This window comes from Chrysochloris asiatica, unplaced genomic scaffold (genome assembly GCF_000296735.1).
Source record: "Chrysochloris asiatica unplaced genomic scaffold, ChrAsi1.0 scaffold00367, whole genome shotgun sequence".
In the NCBI taxonomy this organism is placed as follows: domain Eukaryota; kingdom Metazoa; phylum Chordata; class Mammalia; order Afrosoricida; family Chrysochloridae; genus Chrysochloris; species Chrysochloris asiatica.
In genome coordinates, this window is record NW_006408885.1 from 435,776 (window position 1) to 451,643 (window position 15,868).

A 15,868-nucleotide genomic window follows, 5' to 3' on the forward strand; every position below is an offset into this window, starting at 1 on the left:
CTGCATGGTTTGTTTTGAGTAGTCAGCACTTAATCTAATTTGCTTGCCTTTATAAGTTATATTTCTCTTCTCCCTGGCCGCTTTTAGTATTCTTTCCTCGTCTTTGATTTTGGAGAGTCTGATTATTATATGTCTTGGGGACTTTCTTTTGGGGCCTATCCTTTCTGGGGTATGTAGGGCTTCTTGAATGTTTATCTTCTTGTCTTTCAAGATGTTAGGGAAGTTTTCTTTCAGAAGCTCCTCAACTATCTTCTCTGTGGATTTCTTTGATTCTTCTTGTCCCAGAATGCCAATAATTCTTACATTATTCCTCTTCATGTTATCCAACATGAATCTTAGACTCTCTTTGGATTGTTTTATCCTTTTAGCTCCTTGCTCTTCTATCTTGGCAGTATTGAGAGATTTGTCTTCCAGCTCACTAGTTCTGGCTTCCATCTCTTCTAGTCTGTTCCTCTCACCTTTCAGCCTGTTGTCTATTTCTGATATCTTGTTATTTATCACCTGGACATCTTTTTGCAGGTTTTGAATTGTTTCCAGTGGTGTGTCAATCCTATTAGATTGTTCCTGCAGCACTTTTGTTACTTCTTCCTTATTTTCCTCTACCCCTTTTTGGAGTATTTGAATTTGTTTCCGTATCAGTCTACTGAATTCCCTCTCAGGCATATCCAGAACCCGCTCCTCCTCCTCTATAAAGCTTTTGTCTGTCTCCAGCTCATTTGCATCTGCTGCTCTTTTCTGCTTCTTGACATGCTTCGATAATGTTAGTTGTTTCTTATTGGACATGATTATTCTTATTTTATTATAATTATTGGTAATATGATCAGGAGATATACGGCAGGTGGGCGGCAGGTGGGCAATTTGGGCCTCAGTTGGGCCTTGGCCTCGGCGGTGGGCTGTTTGGGCCTCAGGCTGGTGATGGGTTGAGCCTAGGGTGGGCGGTTTGGGCCTCTGGGGGCCTGGGCGTCAGCAACCGGGCTATAGGAGGGTTGGGCCTCTGTGGGTGGTTTGGGCCTCAGGGGACCTGGGTATCAGCAGCTGGGCATCGGGCGGCTTGGGTCTCGGTGGGCAGGTTGGGCGGATTAGGCCTCAGGGGACCTGTGCCTCGGGGACCAGGCTGAGGGCAGGTTGGGCTTCAGGGGCCCTGGGCCTCGGCGACTGGGCTACGCAGCGGGTTGGGCCTCAGGGGCCCTGGACCTTGGCGGCAACTGGGCTGTGGGCCTCCTGGGCCACGCGGCAGGTAGGCGATTTGGGCCTTGGTTGGGCCTGGGCCTTTGTGACCAGTCTGTGGGCAGGTTGGGTCTCGGGGCAGGCCCTGGCCTCAGTGTGAGTGTCTGGGCCTTGGGAGGGCCTTGGCCTCAGTGGGCGAGCCTGTGCCTTGGGCGTTCCTGAACCTCGGCGGCTTGGCAGAGGGCTGGTCTAGGCCGAGGCAGTGGAGGGCGGGGCGTAGTGGCTGCAGGGAGGTGGTGTCTGTATCTGATGACGCAAAAAAATGCCTCTCTCTGTCTCTCTGTACCACGGGTACCCTGAATTTCCTGATATCCACACCGACATCCCTCTCTATGGCAAGGAGATCCCTTGGGGGGGGGGGCTTAGTCAGCTGTTGCGCCTTTGTTCAGCTTTGTTAGTTTATGCTTCCTCTCCTCTGGAAATGCAGCCTTCTAAACGGGGTTGCTCTAGCCCTGCACTCCAAGCTCTGCAGGGGGCGGAGGCATTCGCTGGCGCAGGAGCGGGAACCGTGTGCAGGCAGGCAAAAGCTCAAAATGCCTGTAACTCCTCAGCAATTTGATCTTTTAAAAAAAACAAGTTCAGAATGTTGAAATATAAGATCGTATGTTTGCTCAAAGGCTGTCTGTCTGCTAGACGGAAGTTTCCTTTGTGTGATTCCACCCCTTTTCCCCGGAGCCTGTCCTACCTGAGCTGCCTGGTGAAGAAAGCGCCAGAAGTCCACTGCCCAATTGATTTTTAAACACACTTCAGGAGGGCATTATGAATAGAACTAGGGAAGTATTTCACTTGGCCTTAGCTGAGTTCTGCAGCCGAACGTCCCAGTTGCATTCATTGAGGAAGAATCCAGGGTTTATGCCTATGTTGGTTTCAATTGGCCTTATTTCTCAAACACCTGCATTTTCTGCCTTTCTCAAACTTAAAATACACATATAAGTCCAGTGTTCTGAAACTGGGGTTTGTTGTTGTTGTTGTTAAGTGCCATTGAGTCGATTCTGACTCTTAGCGACCCTGTATAGGGTTTCTGAGAACCAGTTGGTGAGCTTGTGAGCTTGAACCCTGACCTTGCAGTTCAAATGGCTTTGCAGTCTTGTGCATTAACCCTCAGCACCACACCAGGAATCGGGGGTGGAAGGGTGTTATTCCACTTGGGTTGTTGACAATCCCTCTCAGTCACACTCAAGGTTTTCCTGGCCTGGTTCTGAGGTCATAGGATACAGGAGAGCAAGGCCCATTTGGAGCTACCAGGTGGACTTCCTGCTGAAAACACTCTGAGGGATGTAAACTCTAAAGCCTAACAGTATTGAGCTAGCATCAGTCCCCAAAGGGCTCTCAGCTGAAGGGCAGGGCATTGATGCTTGATGGTAAAGGCAGACCTCGTGTTGCCAAAATTTCCTTCTTTTTCAAGGAAGGCAAAAATATGGATTTGTATATGAAATCAGAAAAAAATTAAATGTTGGTAATGAATAAATAAAATAAGAATATAGCAAAGCCACGCAAAACTTACCTGTGAGCTGGCAGTTTGTATGGCCTCAGGGCAGGGCCTGGGAATCAGTCCACAAAACACCTGAAAGAAGAAATAAGTGCATCTGGCAGGCTGCCCGGGAGTTCCCGGTTGCCTAGGAGTTAGCAGGCTTGGTGCTGCAGGCTAACACGCTGGACTGCAAGATTGGTTTGTAACCACAAGGTAGGCAGTTCAAGGTCACCAGCAGCTTCTTGGAGCCGCTATAGGTTGGAACCAACTCAACGGTACATAACAACAACAACAACAACAACACAGACATCCAGAGAGGATTTAGATCAGTATCAATACGAGAATGCCCTTGCAGTCGTGCTGCAGGGAGGAGCTGAGGTGGGAAGACTTGATCAGATTTAAGACTCCCTACGGGAGCTCTGATAGCGTAGTGGTTACAAATCGGGCTGTTAACCTCAAAGTCAGCAGTTCGAAACTACCAAATGTTCTGCGAGAGAAAGATGAGGCTTTCTGCTCCCATAAAGATTTACAGCCTCAGAAACCCTGTACAGGGTCCCTCTGAGTAGGAACACACTCCACGGCACACAACAACAACAACAGGGACCCCAATTCTCCAGACAGCTGCTTCTACACTTACATCTTCCCACTGGGGTGTTGTGTATATGGGCACAAAACACACACACAAGGATCTTAGTTACTCAGACCCCTGAGAAAGAGGCAGCTCCCAATACCACCTCCACATTCCTTCTGTGCAGACCTTCTCAATCAATTCCCAGTTTCTGGATTCAACCAGAGAGGCCTAAGCAGAAGATGGTGGAGGTCACCTGCCCACTAAGAAAATGAAACTGCTCACCAGGGCTTCACCCTCCAAAGCCAGGGAACTAGGAAGTTTGAGCAACTATGACTGAGTGAGTGCCTTTGGGGGTGTCTGCATGCTGGTGTATGTGTGCACCCCAGTATGTAGGAACCCCACGGTGTTGGGGCACCTCCAGTATGTGAACACCTCAGTGTGTGTAAGAACCCTAGTGTATGTGGGCACCCCACTTTGTTTGAGCACTGGTGTGTGGGTTTTCCAGTGTGAAAATACCCCACTTTGTGTGCTTCCTGGTATGTATGTGCCCTAGTGTGTGTTTGTTATGGTGCTGTGGGGATACAGTGTGCCCTGGTGTTGTGTGTGCCTCCCTCACCTCTCTGGCCTCATTCCCCAGAATTGTAGGGCTACCATCGTCATCTTCAACTACAGACTAGAGACTGTGTGTCTCTCAGGGTGTCTGTGAATGGCAGTAAGAGGCCAACTCTCAAACTACACATTTGTCCCACAATAGAAGCTGCCAAGACTGCTGCAGTGACCCTGGGAACTGCTGGGGACAGAGGGAGACCAGGCTGTGGGGGTGGCCAGCTGCATTCCGACCACACAGAGGCCAGAATCCATGCATTCCATTCATAGTGTTCCTGAAGGCTAGGGAAGAGAAACAAAGCTGGGAGTTAAAGACCGAGAGGAAGAAGAAAGAAATCTTCCAGCTCCAGGCTGTGTGTTGTCCTAGTAAAAGCAGCAGCAGCTGAAGCTAGGCACACGTGAGTTGTGTACTGAGTGGTCTCAGGGTAGGATCTTTCCAGAGGTCAGGGCCCAGGTGGCTGCCCTCCTTATAGACAGACCTAGTGGGAATCCGTGGGAAAAGGCTCCAAGTCCTGTCAGGTCCAGAAGGGGATTAAGGGATAGGGTGGAGGGTTGTAAGGGTGGGGGTTGAGGGATCTGCCTATTCTCAATCTCACTTTTTTCTGGAGCCCAAGTTTGTTTGTTTGTTTCTTAAGTACCGCCGAGTCAGTTCCAACCCATAGGGACCCTGTATAGGGTGTCTGAGAAGTGGCTGGTGAGCTTGAACTGCCAACCTTGTAGTTCAAACAGACTTTGCAGTCCAGTGCATTAACCCACAGTGCCACACCAGGACCCCAGAGCCCAAGTTAGTCATCCTCACACCAGAGTCATTCTGATTCTTGATCATAATTACCCATGGGCAGCCAATCAATAAATTCTGTGGATGCTTCCTCCAAAAAGTCTGTCTACCTCCCACCCTGCCTGGAAGCTGATGTCTCCTTGACATCTCCACGAACAGAAACAGCACTTGGGTCATGTCACTTCAAACCCACACTCCCAGCTTTCCTGCCATCGGCAGTCTCACATTCAGCTCTGAATTTGGCTTACCCTCTCAGTATCAGCCTCCAGGCCTCAGCTCCCCTATGAAGATGCTGTTGTTACGTGCTCATAAGCCGGTTTCAACCCATAGTGACCCTGCATAGGTTTCCTGAGGGTGTAAATCTTACAGGAGCAGAAAGCCTCTTCTTTCACCTGTGTAAACAGCTGATGGTTTCCAACTGCTGACCTTGAGGTTACCAGCCCGACTCGTAACCACTATGCTACCATAGCTCCTGTATCCCCATTTTACATATGGGGAAACTGAGGCTCAGAGAGGTACGTCATCTGTCCTCTGTGCCTGGTACCTCCTTCTCCATTTGTACTCTCACCCATTCCCAATGTACTTTTACATGCATGGCACCCACATCTCCCTTAACTGAATCTTACACTCTTCCAAAGGTCCCTGGTTCTCAGTCCCTCCCCTTAGCCTGTTAGCAGCTAGGGAACACTGGTTCCCAGGTGAGCTGACTTCTCAGCTGGTAGGGCCCATGTTCCACCTTGTGCTTGGGTCAGTGGGAAGTGTGGACCCTAGAAGTGAGGGCAGGATAAGGCCAGGGGACTGGTCTGATGCTCTGACACATGGAGCACTGGACAGAGTGGCCATGGAATACAAGAAAGGGAAGAACTCCCAGTGGACGAAATACTAAGGTCAGTTTATCTGAAGGGAACAACAACATGGTTGGGGAATATGGGCCAAGATGCTGCTAGGACAGCTGCTACTATGCCCAAGCTGAGTAGGACAACCTGGAGAAGACCGTTTTCTGAGTCAGGGGTGGGCCAGAGAGGATGTAGGCGTTTGCTGTGTGTCTCTGAGCACAGCCAGGAGAGAGGGGATAGCAAGCGGCAGGGTACAGGGAATAGCATGAAGAAAGGCTGCAGTGAGGAGGAATCACAGAGCGGCCTGAGAGCCACCCAGCAGGGAGATGCTTGGTCAGTGCGTATCAGGCCGAATACTACCTAAGGGCCTCCCTGGACTAGCAAGAATTTGTAAAGAATTAAAAGTTATCCCAGAAGACCACTCTGGTCGTCAAACTGTCCCTAAACTTGGTCACAGCTGTTTGACCTTAATCAAGTTATTCAACTTCTCTAAGCTTTGATGTGCAACTTCAGTCTTGTGTCTGCACCCCAGACTTTCCCATCAGGAAATATAAGAAGTGGAGGAAGCATCAGTAAAGATAGCTTCCTGACCATCTTCTTTCTCCTGAGCACTCTCAGCCCATCTCAACTCATGCACAAACTTTAAGTTACCTGATTAGTGCTCACAAAGGCCCCGTAGTTGACAGCCGTGGTCTTAGAGTGTGGTCCTGCGACCCTGTGGCCCCAAGGCTCCTTCATAGAGTCATCGGTAATTCACAGGGTCTTTCCATACTAATAAGGATCCCTGGTGGTTGCTGTGGATTAGGCGTTGGGTTGCTAACCACCAGGTTGGTAGTTAAGACAAACTAGCTACTCCACAGGAGAAGGATGAGACTTATAGTCTCAGAAACCCGATATAGGACTGATAAGAGCCAGAACTGACTTGATGGCTGGGTTGGGTTTGGTTCCACGTTACTATTGTGATGTCCTTTTCCCACCCTCTTCCTCTCATGTTGTACAGTGACGTTTTCTAGACATGAATGACTTGCCATTATCACTCTGACAGCCAGTGGGATGTGTGCTTGTGCATTTCTATGTTTTCAAACTCTCTGTTTTAAGTTTGAATATTGTTATGAATTGAATTTATTACCCTCCCCCCAAAATATGTGTTTAAACCTTAGCCTCTATGTCTGTGGCTGTAATTCCATTTGGGAAGGTGTTTTTTGTTTGTTTGTTTGTTTTTTGATATATTAATGAGGCAGGATTAGTGTAGAGTGTATTTTAAGTCAATCCATTTTGAGATATAAAAAATAATTAAACAAGAAGGCAGAGCAAAGTTGTCTAGGTGCAGGAGCTCAAAAGAGATAGGGACATTCCTTCCGAGCTGACCAAGAGAGAAAGCCTTTCCCGAAAGCCGGTGCTCTGAATTCGGACTTCTAGCTGCCTAAACTATGAGAAAATGAATGTGTTTGTTAAAGCCACATGCATGTGATATTTGTTATAGCAGTAATAGGTAGCTAAGACAAAAGGTAAATATCAAGACATAACTAATTTTTTTTTTTAAATGCTTGTTGAGATCCTCAATAATTTTTAAGAGTGTGTTGTTGTTAAGTTCTGTGGAGTCGGTTCCAACTCATAGTGACCGTGTATAGAGTGGCTGGTGAGTTTGAACCGCTGACCTTGAGGTTCAAACCAACCTTGAGGTCCAGTGCTTATCCTACGTTGCCACACCAGGACTTCTTTAAGAGTGTAAAAGGGCCTTAAAACCAAAGAGTTTGAGAACTCTGCTGTAAACGGCGCTCCAACTCTGATTCTGTCCCAGAATGAGGCCTACAGCCAGTCACTTCACACACATGAAACTTTAATTCCTTTTCCTACAAGGGGGACATGTCCCCTCCTCACAGTGATGATGCAAATAAGATCCACAGCAATGTGTCTTCCAGTGAGAGGCTGCCCTCTGCTCTGGCTGAGTTTCGAGGCCGAGCAGCCAAGGAGCTTCGAAGGGACTCTTAGCTGCTCTCAGGCCTGGCAAACAAGAACAAGCAAGTCTCTGCTCCACTGCATTCATCCAGCCTGGCACCTTCCCCAGGCGGGCACCCCGCCAGCTCCCTGAGTATGCATTTTTCTGCATGTCCAAGGTGTGAGAAAAGTAGCACATTTGTTGTTGATCTTATTGGGAAAAGCCTGGTTTTAGAAAGCACTGTGCTTCTGACTTACTGCGAAGTACATACTGTAATTCCTGACCAAAATACCAACTGACGTAAAAGAAGTACCTTCACAGGAAAATATTTTGCTTGGAGATTGATCTCTAAATGCTCATAGAGGGCAAAGTGCCTCTTCCACATGAGGTCCAGGGAGGGCCAATTACACCTCCAGACTACCAGACACTTCTTGGGGCGGATTTTCCCCTGAAGGGGCAGAGACTCAACATGTATTGCCTAGGTTTGCCTCAATAGGCTACAGAACTAAAACATCCAGAGAAAGCCACAGGAAAAAGCAATCCAAAATGAAAAGAGAATTCAGTTAGCTGGCCAGTTACAAAATAAATACACAAAACTTAGTGGCTTACCAAAATTCCCAAAATAGCTGTAACAAAATATATTGGAAAAAAAGATCCCATTCACAATTCAATGAAAAATTATAAATACCTAGGGGAAAAAAAACTACACAAGGAAATACACTGTACTAAAGGAGAAAACTAAAATCTCACCTTAGAAATGTAAATTATTTAGTAAATAGAGAGGCATCACATCTCCCTAGATATGAAGCCACAATAGTGTACAAATGTCAGTTTTCTAGTAAGAAATGTTTGAAAAGGAAATCCAATGTGTGAGGGAATTAGATTTGCATTATAAGTTATTAAAACTAAAACCTTTTCAACATTGAATTCCTGATGTAAGAATGGAACGGAGCAAAATGGAAAATCTATGTCAATCTGATGCTATATAAACATTTAATATGTGGAAAGATAACATTTCAAATCAGTAGGGAAAGCAGACATTTTTTTTCTTTTTTAATAAACAGTTTAGGCAAATGGCCAACCCCTTGAAATCAAATAAAGTTAGATTAGATTTCTATTTCTTGTTCTAGATGGATTAAAGATTTAAATGTAAAATGAAACCAGAAAAACAATATGAGCATATTTGAGTGAATATTTATATAATCTTGGGGGTGTGGGAGAACTTAAACATGAAACCAAAGATTGAAATAATAAGAGACGAGGTGGATAGATTTGACCACATAAAAATGTTCAATTTCACTAGGTCAATAATAACCAACTGAAGTTATCATTTAAAATGGACTAAGTGTAGTAGTCACTACTTGTCTGTCAGTTTGTCGAACTGTGATGCTGGAAACTATGCCACGGATATTTTAAATAACTGCAGGGTCTGTTATGACGGACAGGTTTCATCGGAGCGTCCAGACTAAGACAGACTACGAAGAAGAGAGGCAAATTACTCTTGAATGTTTATCCACTGAAAACATTATGAATAGTAGTGGAACATTGTCAGATATAGTACCAGAGGGTGGAAACATTATGAATAGCACTTATAAAACAAACGGGGAAGAACTGTCTCCTCAAAGTAGGGTGAGCCATGATGACATAAACAGAGTAATGCTTTCCGGACCTTCAATTGCAGATGGGGCACAACTCAAAAATGAGAAGAAACAACTGCAAACATCCAGTAATAATCAGAACATGGAATGTTAGAAGTATGAGTCTTGGAAAATTGGAAGTTGTCAAAAATGAAATGAAACTTGTAAAAAATGAAATGGAATTCATAAAGACTGATCTCCTAGAAATTAGTGAGCTGAAATGGACTAGTATTGCCATTTTAGAATCAGATAAGCATATGATTTACTATGCTGGGAATGACAAATTGATGAAGATTGGTGTCACCTTCACTGACAAAAAGATTTCAAGATCTATCTTGAAGTGCTATGCTGCCTGTGATAGGATAATATCTACACACCTACAAGGAAGACTACTTAATACCACTATTATTCAAATGTATGCACCAACTATTAAAGCCAGTGATAATGAAATTGAAGAATTCTACCAATGTCTTCAGTCTGAAATTGATTAAATATTTAATCCAGATGCATTGACAATAACTGGTGAAATAATCGTGAAGGTTGGAAACAAAGAGGAACAATCGATAGTTGGAAAATATGGCCTTGGTGATAGAAATGATGCTGGAGATAGCTTGATAAAATTTGCAAGACCAACTAATTATTCATGGAAAATACCTTTTTTGAACAACACAACAACACATGGAGTTCACCAGATATACTACACAGGAATTAAATTGACTACATCTGAAGGAAAAGACAGTGCAAAAGCACATTTTTGTCACCCCAAAACAAGGCCAGGGGCAGACTCTGGATAAGATCATCAGTTATTCTATGCAAATTCAGGCTGAAGCTGAAGAAAATTAAAATAAGTACATGAATGACAAAATATGACCTTGAATATATTCTACCTTAATTTAGAAACCATTTCAAGAACGGATTTGATACATTAGACACAAAAGACCAAAGACCAGAAGAGTTGTGGGGTGACATAAAGAACATTGCACAGAGAAAAGCAGACGGTCATTTAAAAAACAGGAAAGAAAGAAAAGACCAAAATGGGCTTCAGAAATGGCTCTGAAAGTTGATATTGAGCTAAAGTTAAGGAGAAGATAAAGGGAATGGAAGAAATGAGCCAGTAAAAAGAGCTGAACTGAAAATTTCTAAGGCAGTTTGAGAAGACAAAGTCAACTATTACAATGAAATGTGCAAAGACTTTTAGTTAGAAAACTAAAAGGGAAGAACACATTCAGCTTTCCCAAGCTGAAACAACTGAAGAAAAAATTCAAGCTTCAACTTGCAGTATTGAATGATTCTATAGTCAAAATATTGAATGCTGAAGAAAGCATTAAAAGAAGATAGAAGGAATACACAGAGTCTCTGTACCAAAATGAAGTGGTCAATGTTCAACCGTTTCAAGAGATAGCACATGATCAAGAACCAATGGTACTGACAGAAATCCAAGCAATACTGAAGGCACTGACAAAACATAATGCTCTAGGAATCTACAGAACAATTGAACAAGTTGAAATATTTCAACAAATTGATGCAGCACCAGAAACTCTCACTTACCTATGCCAAAAAATCTGGAAGACAGCTACTTGCCTAACTGATTGGAATAGATCCATATTTGTGCCAATTCCATAAAGAAGTGGTATAATTAGAATGTGGAAATCATCAAACAATATTATTAATATCAAATGCAAGTAAAATTTTGCTGAAGATAGTTCAAAAACGGTTGTGACAGTACATGGACGAGGAACTACCAGAAATTCAAGATGGATTCAGAAGAGGATGTAAAGCTAGGGATATCATTGCTGATGTCAGATGGATTTTAGCTGAAATCAGAAAATACCAGAAAGATGTTTGTGTTTTATTGATTATACAAAGACTTTGAACTGTGTAGATCACGACTAACCATGGATAACATTGCAAAGAATGGGTATTTCAGAACACTTAATTATGCTCATAAGCAACCTATTCATAGACCAAGAGGCAGTTGTTAGAATATAACAATGGGCTATTGAATGGTTCAAAATGAGGAAAGGTGTTTGCCAGGGTTGCATGTTTTCACCATAATTACTCAATCTGTATGCTGAGCAATTAATTCAAGAAGTTGATAATGTCTATCTTCTGCCCTCCAAAGTCACCAGGCAGGGTAGAAAGGACCCAAAGTGGGTGGGTGATCAGTGGTGGTGGACCAGTGAAGAACACTCCCCACAGGCTTTTATATGAAGAAGAACATGGCATCAGGATTGGATGAAGACTCATTAACAACCTGTGATATGCAGATGATGCAATCTTGTTTGTTGAAACACTTACTGATGAAGATCACAGACAGCACCCTTCAGTATGTAAGAACCTCAATGTAAAGAAAACAAAAATCCTCATAACTGGACCAATAAATAACATCATGATAAATGGAGAAAATATTGAAGTTGTTAAAGCCTTCATTTTGCTTGGATCCATAATCAACACTCAAGGAAGAAGCAGTCAGGAAATAAATTCCATTATGCAAATCTGCTGCACAAGACCTCTTTAAAATGTTCCAGAGCAAAGATACCAGTTTAAGGACAAAGGTACTTCTGACCCAGGATATAATATTTGGAGTTGCCTCATATGCATTTTAAAGTTGGACAATTAATAAGGAAGATTGTGGAAGAATTAATGCATTTGAATTATGGTGTTGGAGAAGATTATTGAAAGTACCATGGACTGCCAAAAGAACAAACAAATCTATGATGGGAGAAGTGCAGCCAGAATGTTCCTTAGAAGCCAGGATGGTGAAATTTCATCTCTCATACTTCAGACATGTTCAGGAGGGATCATTCTCTGGAGAAAGATATCATGCTTGGTAAAGTGGAGGGTTGGCAAAAAAAAGAGGAAGACCTTCAATGTGATGGACTGACACGGTGGTAGCAGTAACAGACTAAAATGTAACAGCAATTGTGAGAATGGCACAGGGCTGTGAAGAAGTCTGGTGGTGCCATGGACTGCTAATTGCAAGGTCAGATGCTCAAATCCAGCAGCATATCTGTAGGAAAAAGATGAAGCTCCCATAAAGGTTCTTTTCCTTCTTTTTGTTCATAGGATCACTATGAGTTGGACCTGACTTGATAGCACCTAACAACAAAGGAGCTCTGGTAGCACAGTGGTTGTGAATCGGGCTGCTAATCTCACGGTCAGCAGTTCGAGACTACCAGCTGTTGTGTGGGAGAAAGATGAGGCTTTCTGCTCCCGTAAAGATTTACAGCCTCGGAAACCCTGTACAGGGTTGCTATGAGTTGGAACCGACTCCATGGCACATAACAACAACAACAAATATAGTAGCTTCTACTGCAGCCCTCTTACTAACACAAGAAAAGATAAAAACCACCGCATCTATCCAGGTAGTTCATATATACCTAGGGATAGTGAAAAGGAAAAAAACAGACATCTAGAGTAAGAGACAAACAACAAACAAACATTGAAACCAGGATTGAAACACAAGTTTTTGAGACATTGCTAATAATAAGGCAGGTGACAATGGACTGGGAGATGTCGATCCAAAATGCAACTTGAGCTTTCTGAAATCTTCATCTCCTCCTACTGTAGAGTATTTTCATAGGCATCATCTTCCTCTTTGCTCTTGGTAGGTTTTTTTTAATAGTCTGCATGCTATTTTCCTTACCTATATTCATGTTTAAAAGACGGAGCTCATTGTCTGTCATTTAAATAATAGTAAATGTATCATTTAAAATTGTGCTATGAAGAAAATGTCTTAATTTGAGGTGTTGTTTTTTTAATGAATAGCTTTATGTTTATTTTGATACCTGTTTAGAAAAGCACTGGATTTTCATTTATGTTAGAGGTATGCTATACCAAGGGGCTTCAAAAAGTTCATGGGAAAGTTCTGTTATCTTTTCATTCTACTTAGCCATGAATTTTTGAAGCCCTCTTGTATTTCCTTATAAAAATATATATTTAAGTAAGGAATTGATTTGAAGAACAAAATAAAGTGCCTAATAATATAGTTGGAACAAGACTATAGCAAAAATCCTGACCCAGGGAAATCACTGAAACTGAGAGCAGATGCTATAAGTAAAGGGCAGTCAGGGCAGGGTTTTGCTCCAAACCAGATTATAAGATGATTTAGTCAGCAACACTCAGATTAAGGGAGGCCTGTGAACAAGTCTGGTGGTGCTGTGGACTGCTAACTGCAAGGATGGATGCTCAAATCCAGCAGCAGCTCTGTGGGGAAAAAAAAAGATGAGACTCCCATAAGGAATTACAGTCTCGGAAGCCCTGAGAAACTGTTACACTCTGTCCTTAACTGTATATATGGGTCAGAATCTACGTGATAACAGTGGAGTTTTTTGGTTGTTGTTTGGTAAAGAGGTCTAAACAAAATGCTGAGTTCTGAGCTGGGGCAAGGGATAAAAGGGCTCAGTCTAGAGAGATGGAGGATGATAATGGAATGAAAGAAGAGAATGAAAATTAGGTCATCTTTTCTATCGCAAGACATTTAGGAGAAGGGCCTCATGTCCAGGGGAAGCTGTTAGGGGCCCAGATTCTAATGTTCAGCTTCCTAAATTCAGGGCCCAGCCGAGTCTCTGTACCTTGGTTTTTTCATGTATACAATAGAATGATGATAGTTTCCACCTAATGGTGCCGTGGACCATGCCTTCACTTCTTCATGTATAAAGTAGATGGAACAGGCATTATGTGAACTAGTAATGTCAAGCACACAGAAAGATAAGGCACTCCAGAGACATAACTTCACTCTCTCCATGGCTCCCACACTGCTGTCTCGTGACAGCAGCCCACTCTCCCACGGGCGTAAAAGGATTCATAAAACCTCTGGGGATCATTCTTCACTGGCCCATTACCATTGTTCCCCCACACACTTTTGGCCCTCTCTGCTCTGCCTCAGGACTTTGGGGGGTAGAGCAGACAAATCAGGTTCTCAGTGACCATACCCCACCTTTCCTCCCTCCCCCTGCCAACACATTTTGGCAGTGGTTTCTTCACGCTGGCTTCCTTTAAGACTCTTTCCTGGCCCAGCAGGCTTGGTGGTGGTGGTTATGTGCGTGGAGTCGGTTCCAACTCATAGCGACCCTGTACTGGGTTTCAGAGGCTATAAATCTTTACGGGAGCAGAAAGCCTCCTCTTTCTCCCACAGAATCACTGGTAGTTTCGAACTGCTGACTTTAAGGTTCATAGCCCGATTTGTAACTACTACACAACCAGAGCTACCAGAGCGTAGTGGTTACGAATTGGGCTGTGAACCTTAAGGTTAGCAGTTCAAAATTACCAGCTGTTCCTCTGGAGAAAGATGAGGCTTCCTGCTCCTGTGAAGACTTACAGCCTCAGAAACTCTGCACACGTTCACTATGAGTCAGAACCAACTCCGTGGCACACCACCACCACCTACCATCTCTGGTTGCCAACTTCCTTTTAGCTTCATGTAGGATTTACATTAACTTTACCCAAGGAACTTGGTCTTTGTCTTTCGTTACTAAGAGATAACCTCTAAAACTTGGATTTCCCTAGTAATCATCAAAGTATCTTTGATGAGAACTCCAGATTTCACAGGTTATGCTAATGAGTTGTCTTTTGGGTGGAGACTGGCCAGTCCACCAAGACCCCCCCATCATATGATAGCAACCTCATGATCAACCTTTGATATTGACTAACCGGAAGAGAGAGGGTCTGGAATTTGAATTCCATAACGAGATCCCAGTATACACCATGGGCCTCCTGGTTTCTGGGAGACATGGAGCTGTATGTTGGGAATGATCCCAGACCTTACCCTAAGGGTCTCTTAATTTTATCTTTTTTGTTGTTATAAATTATAATAATAAATGCAGCAGTTTTTAAATTCAGAGTCATTCTAGAAAATTATCAGACACAAGGGAGTAATGGGAACTAGGAGATCAGAAATTAGGGGTAGAAGGAATTCCTGTGCTCACAGCTGATATCCTAAGGAGGTAGTGGGAACTCTATAATTTGTAGCCATTAAGTCAGAAGTGCAATGGGGGACTCGGGAGTTTGGGGGCTTGCAGGTGGCACCTGAAGTCTTGGACAGTCTAGAGGATTATGGTCTCTAATGTGTGAGCTATAGCCTAGCTCCAGGTGTTTAGGGTCTGTGCAAAAAGTACTGCAAGTACAGCTGGTGTCCGAACAAAAGTGTCACAGCCAGGAACACAGTTGATAATATACTGGCCTGGATTGCAGAACACGGTTTGGTTTCAGACACGTTAAAAGTAAGATTTTGATTTTCCTAACAGTACAGAAGCTCATATCAGACCCCTGGACCAAGACTGTTCACCTGACCTGCCCTATCCCACAGTCATAGCTCTGCGCTCATCCCCAGGTCTCCTTCACCAAGGTTCGTGGCACCTCCAACCCCAGAGTCCAGGACTGTCTCACTGCCTCTCCTCCTACTCCTCCCATGAGGGGAAGGAGGCCAAATGCAAATGAACTCTTTAGAATTTTGTTCATGATTAAGCCAGAATTGGATACACTGTGGGTACGTTAAATCGTGTCATAAAGAGTGAATGCTGTGTTAACCCTGGAAGTAAAGGGAAGCCCAAAGGTGAAGGAAGAAAGGTGCAAAATGACACTCAAGGAAAGGACTGAAGACAGTCTTCAAAAAAGACTCATAACTTTGTCAACTACCATTCTGTTCTCAACAGCCCCATCCTGCTTCTTTTCTTTCTTTTACCCTACTTTCTTTCCTTCCTGCCTCCTTCCTTGTTTCCTTCTTCCATTTCTCCCTTCTCCCCTCTCTTTCTCACCCTGTCACTCTCTTTTTTATTTCCTGAGGGGTAACTTCGAGCAGCAGC

At 43.7% G+C, this 15,868-nt stretch overlaps 1 pseudogene; it reads left to right on the forward strand.

Annotated features, from left to right (window-relative positions):
* Positions 1-15,868, forward strand: part of LOC102835419 — a 133,710-nt pseudogene that overhangs the window by 15,513 nt on the left and 102,329 nt on the right.